The 6,000-nt window shown below is 38.6% G+C and overlaps 1 protein-coding gene across 1 annotated transcript in view; it reads right to left on the reverse strand.

The window, feature by feature from the left end:
- Positions 1 to 3,564, reverse strand: part of BMPR1B (bone morphogenetic protein receptor type 1B) — a 277,054-nt gene extending 273,490 nt beyond the window's left edge. Inside the window, exon 1 of the mRNA XM_021008395.2 lies at positions 3,492 to 3,564. The gene's annotated coding sequence lies outside the window, so the exon portion shown is untranslated. The remainder of the gene's footprint in view (positions 1 to 3,491) is intronic.
- Positions 3,565 to 6,000: the final 2,436 nt, after the last annotated feature.

Below are 6,000 nucleotides of genomic sequence, written 5' to 3' on the forward strand. Positions count from 1 at the left end.
TTCAACATAAAGCTCTGATTTACATCCCTACACACAGGAGCTGGAAAATACAACCCAGTTACAAAAAGAAATGGAAAGAATTGTAAGAGCTGAGTAGGTCTTATTGCTCATTAAAATAGCATCTGTAGCAGAATCTATAAATTGTTGGTGCCACCTTCATCATCTGTTCCTTTCTCTATACATGGAAGACTAATAAACAGCCAGATTGTGTCACACTAGTCAAATGTCACCTCTTCATCCCCTGCCACCTCAAAGTCTTAGTTTCTTTGGGATCACTACCTGGGAGGCAGCAGAGTAGAAAGAGGATTGAATTTCTAATCACAGAACTTGAATTCTGACTGCGATGTACCTTGTATGATCTTGGCCGAGTCATTTCATCTTTGGGGACCTCAGTGTTCTCAATTAAAAGTGAGATCAGACTATATGGCCTGTGCAATGCCTTTGAATTATTACCCTCTCCATCAGTATATAGTCTCAGACAGGACAAAGGGCTCACTTTCGCCAATTAATGCCTTTTGAATGGACTCTAGCTATGGTTCTACAGCCACTCAGAAAGGCTCCCCTTCAGCAGATACTTGGCAGAGCAAAGCTAATTACAGAAAGTCTGCCCATGCTCCAAATTGGAGAATGAGACCCTCCCTTTCCACAAAATCATGGACAGAAGCAGACTAATCAGCCTCTTCCACATGGGGCTTGACATCTGTTCCTGAACACCAATCCCTGGTCCCCATCTACCATAACCCTCATAACCTTAATGATATGTTTGGGGTTTTCCCATAGGACTCATAGTAGCATATGTTGCCACCCAAGTTAGAGAAAGGAGTAGCTCTCTGCAACTGTGATTTCACAACCACAAATATGTGTGTCCACAGTAGTATCATCATCATCATCAACCCGATGTTGTAGTTACAAGAACTGATTCTGCTACAGTGTGAGGACTCTCTGGGTACAATCTCTGAGTTAGCAGAGTCCAGCCTCAGACTTTGGACATAATTCTTCTTAATCTGCCCTCAGTTCTGGAATCTTTTCCTCTGTCACTTATACTCAGTTCCTTCTAGCCCATGTTTCTTTTGATCAATGGAAAGGAACCTTTAAATTTGAAGCTAGAGGACTTGGTTCGAGACCTGCCTCTGCCCCATGAAACCTTAGGCAAATCATTTCATCTCTCTATGCCTCAACTTTGTCTTCTGTAAGATAAAAGGGAAAAACCAGATGACCCTCTAAGATTCCTTCCATGTCTAGTGCTATACGATACCAAGTTCTCTTTCTAACTATACCTTTCTCTTACACCAAAACCCCATCAAGAGCCACTTCTCTCTCCTCTGTAAGAAGAGGCTTTATCTGGCTCTACTTTTCTAGTCACTTCTCAGCACCTTGGAGAAAGGATCTTGAAAGCATTTGGAGCCCAAGATCAAACTAGTGTCAAACTGACCTTTCCCTTTTGCTTTTCCTAATTTGGGATACCCATCATATTCATGCTACCAACTCCATTCCAAATCTAACTTAGCTAAAAACATGCGATTTCTCCCACTATATAGAGACTTCCAAGCAAATATATCACAGTTATCCCTTTTCCCAACATATCCAATTCAACCTTATCTTTTAAGGATCAGCTTTTGCCCCAAATAACTTCTCATACTTCATAAATTAGCATTTACAATGAAGGAACATTATCAGATAGCTTCTATGTGCTGACAAAAGGATTGTGCTTAATACATACATACAGTGGCAAAGGGTGATCGTCATCACACTCCCAAATTCTAAGAATGATGCAGACATATATCTACTTCACCTCAAAATAAACATTCTATCTCTCCATATAGGTGGTTTATTTTTTTTAAATCAAGTTATCCAGTTTACTAAGTATAACTAAAAACAATTTCAGTTGACTAAAAATAACCTTAATATCCTTTTAAAACTAATTATGAATAAATACATATGTAGTCATCTCAAAATAAATGGAATAATTTGTATAATTTCTTATTGAAGTACTAAAAAAAAAAAGCATACACATATCCAGTGAGGACTGACACATCTGTTCATCATGCTGCTTCCCTACTCAAGATCTTTCATTATTCTTTATCATATGCTAGATTAAGTCAAAATTCTCATTCTGCTATTCATGCTGACTTCATCTCTTCAGCCTTCTCTTATACTTCTCTCTACCGAGTATTTTCTACTCTATTCTAAGGATGCCTTCTTGCTGTCCTCATACATCCAAGCTCATTTCCACAGCTCTCATTTTCATTATCTGTTCCTTCATGCTTTCACTGTTCTCATCATCTCCATTTTTTTTTCATATAACTTTCCAGATGACCCCAGTCAAGGTGGCTCTCTAGCGAATAAGACACTGAACTTGGAGCTGGGACAATCTAGCTTCTAATCCTGCTTCAGATACCTTCCAGCCATGTGACCCTGTACAAGCCATTTCAACTTCTTGAGTCTCTTTAACATCCATAATATGAGGTGCATGGAATCAGTGGCCTTGGAATTCCTTCCCCGGCCTAGATCTCTGACGCTCCACTCCCTTACTCACCAGACACAGTAATTGTTCCCCATATCCCATTATGGCATTTAATTATATACTGTCTTTTAAAGCCACACGATACCAAGATTTGCTCGAAAGAAACAAAGAAGCCATCAAGTCCATCCTGTTCATTTCATAGATGAGCAAATTAGGCTCAAGTGAGATTGAGTCTTTTCTAAGTAGTTCATGAGTAAAACAGTCTGAAACAGGCCAGCAACTCTCATATGCCTATTTGGAATATCCCTAAGGCAGCTAGTGCAGTGCAGAGTATACAACAGGCCCTAATAAGGACCTATTGAATGTAATTGTTACTACAAACGCTCTCAGTTTTTCATTTATTGGAGTGGGAGAGGGTAGAAGCATAATGCAATATGCATATAGAAAATTAACACACTCTAATCTGAAGACAAGAAGAAACAGGTGATGATATTAACATGTTAAATGCCCAAACAGGCAGCATTTTATCAATCTCCTGATCTTAAGATGTCTTTCAAACACTAAGTGTTCACAGATACTGGAATTTCAAAAAAGTGTTTGTCAAAGGGGAGTGGTGGTGAAATCATGCCTGTTGTTCTGGCTTCTGTTGGTGCATTTGAAAACGAGAGCAAATAAAACCCCTCTCCGAAAGCCATAAATAAAGTCTAGTGATTCATTTGATTGACCTCTGGGCTCTGCCTACTCGCCTTTCACTAGCCCCCTACAGGAATGCAAATCACTCATTGCCTTAACACCTTCAGATCAGTACCAGCTGGCAGACAAATGGAGAAGTCCAAGGGGGAAACCCACAAACGCAAATGCTTCAGGGATTTTTCCACAAATTCCATTTATTTCTGCCTTTATTTTTTACAAAATGCAGTCTGCAAGTAAACGATAGCAGAAAGAGATAACACAGATGAATATTGCAGCAAGCATAGAAAGAAAGGAAACCCTGCTACCCAACTCCACACAAGAAGGGTTCTCTTACCTGGTATTAGAACGAATTCTGAATGTCTCTGTTAAGTTGTAGACAGAGCTTGTATTTTTGTCACTCTGTAATCTATAAAGGAAGAATAAAATTAGCTATAGCAACTGCAGAAAATACATTCAGTATAAGGATCAAATTTCCTTTTACCAAAAACTAAACTATAAATCTTTCGCTCTACTTTTGAAAGCTGTATGGATTGGAGTTGCTTGTCTTTAACGGCATGCCAGCACAGAGTACTAGTATTTTTTGGACTCGGGCGTTTGCAGAGCCTTATTACAACTAAAGAATAGCAGAAAAGCCTAGGTTCTCCTCACCCCAATTGGGGAGGTGGGGGGAAAGAGACATTTGTCTACCAAGCTACCAACATTTGGCAGGAAACATTTTTGCAAACAAAGACTGAGAGTAAGAGAAGAGAGAAAATGAAAGCATGCAGGAATGAAATTCTAAGAGAGAGAAAAAGGACCATTCAGCAAATATTTTGAATCATCTGTATTCAGATCAGCATACTAGATGCTGAGGGAGATACAAAGGTCTACATGGTGGAAAGAACTGAATTTGGAGTAAGAAGACCTGGGAACAAATCCCAGTTCCCTATCCTTAAAGTTATATGACTTGGTCAAGTCATGTAAGTTCTCTGGGTCTCAAGTTTCCTCATCAATACAAGAAGGGGGCGCTGGCTTTAGATTTAGATTAGTTCCACTTTCCCTTTCAGTTCTAAAATTCTGTTATTCTAAGACCTAAGCAGATATATGATATGATAGAAATATATTGGAGAGGTATAAAACAGTGTTCTGTGTGGTGCAAAGAAGAAGGTCATTACAAAAAGGGTAATTTAGGGAAGACCTGGAGAAGGAAATGACGTGAGTTGGGTATGAGCTCAACAGATAAAGGCTGGAAAAGAAGGCATTCCAAGCATGGCACATGGCAAAGAGTACATGGATGTGAGCCATGTCAATAAGACTTTTTAAAAAAGATGAAGACCTTGAATGTCAGAGAAATAAGTCTGAACTTTTCTCCATAGGCAATACAGAATTGCTAAGGCTTTTTTTTAGGCAGTTGGGGTTAAGTGACTTACTCAGGGTCACATAGCTAGTAAGTGTCAAGTGTTTGGTCTGAGGCCAGATTTGAACTCAGGTCCTCCCGACTGGTGCTCTATCCACTGTGCCACCTAACTGCCCCAGTTGCTAATGATTTTTGAGCTGAAGATCAAGATGACCCTATCTGAGCAAAAACAATATGACACAGATAAAATGCTGGACTTAAATACTACCAAGGCCTTACTTTGAATCTTCAGCAAATGCTGAACTAGCTGTATAACCTTTTTAACCTCAAGCAGCCCATGTTCCCTCACAAATAAACTTGGTATAATAATGTCTGCAGGACTCATTTGTCGGGATGACCTAAGGATTGCTTTGCAAACTTTAGAGCCCTTCTGTAAGTCATTCCCTTTTTCAACTTTTCAGAGATTGGAGTGTTCTGCGTGCAGGATACTGGTGTTAAAAACATAAACTTTTGTTTCAGGGAGAAGTCTAGGATTATTAAAAGAATTTCTGTGGTTTCCCAAAGGCAATTCAGCCCTTTAAGTTCTGGGTTTTTTTTCAATTCTTGATCCAATTCCTTATGTAGTTGTAGAAAACAAACATGTGTTGCCCTGAAGAGATAGAAATTATAATTCAACAAATTCAAATTCAATAAACATTGATTAAGCCCCTACTATACAAAATACCATCTCAGGCACTAGAAGAGATATAGAGAATAATAAGGTTCCTGACCTCACGGAATTTACAAATTAGCAGGAGAATATGACATGTGTACCACCACCACCAAGTCTAAAAAATTAAAAATAAGCACGTTAAAATGGTATAAAATACCATGCAATGTCTGAAAGAGGAAAGCTCACTCCTGTTAGGGGTAAATACACTCTCCAGTTCCTCCCTGCTAAATCCAATGACTGTTTTTGTTTTAATCCTACTTGACCTCTCTGAAGAAAATGATCATGATGACCACCTTATGCTTCTTATTACTCTTCTCCCTTGACTTCTATATCACCAAATTCCTTGTTTTTATGTAAATTTACTTTTTACAGATTCATTTTTACAGATTCTTTTGCTAGCTCCTCATCCCATTTTTTAAAGCATTCTTCAAGATTCTATCTTGGTTCTCTCCTCTTACTTTTCATACATTCTTCCTCAGTGGCGTCATCCACAAATATTGTTTCAATTATTACTTCCATACAGATGGATTCCAAATTTGTATCTCAACCCTAAATATTTCCCAGTTCCATATTTCCAGCTTGCTGTGGTTGGCCTTCACTGATGTGTCCTGTTAATACCTTAAAAATTGACAGAGAAAACTGAAATCATCTCCTTTAAAACATTTCCGTTTCCCACAACTCTTCTCTACCTTTGTACACATAACTGTCATGCTTGTCTCCTAGACTCATAACCTTAGAATATCTTTGATTCTTTTCCTTCATCCAATTAAGACCAAGTTCTATCATTTCTAGCTC

Source organism: Phascolarctos cinereus, unplaced genomic scaffold (assembly GCF_003287225.1).
Source record: "Phascolarctos cinereus isolate Bilbo 61053 unplaced genomic scaffold, phaCin_HiC Scaffold_9;HRSCAF=440, whole genome shotgun sequence".
NCBI classification, from domain to species: Eukaryota; Metazoa; Chordata; class Mammalia; order Diprotodontia; family Phascolarctidae; genus Phascolarctos; species Phascolarctos cinereus.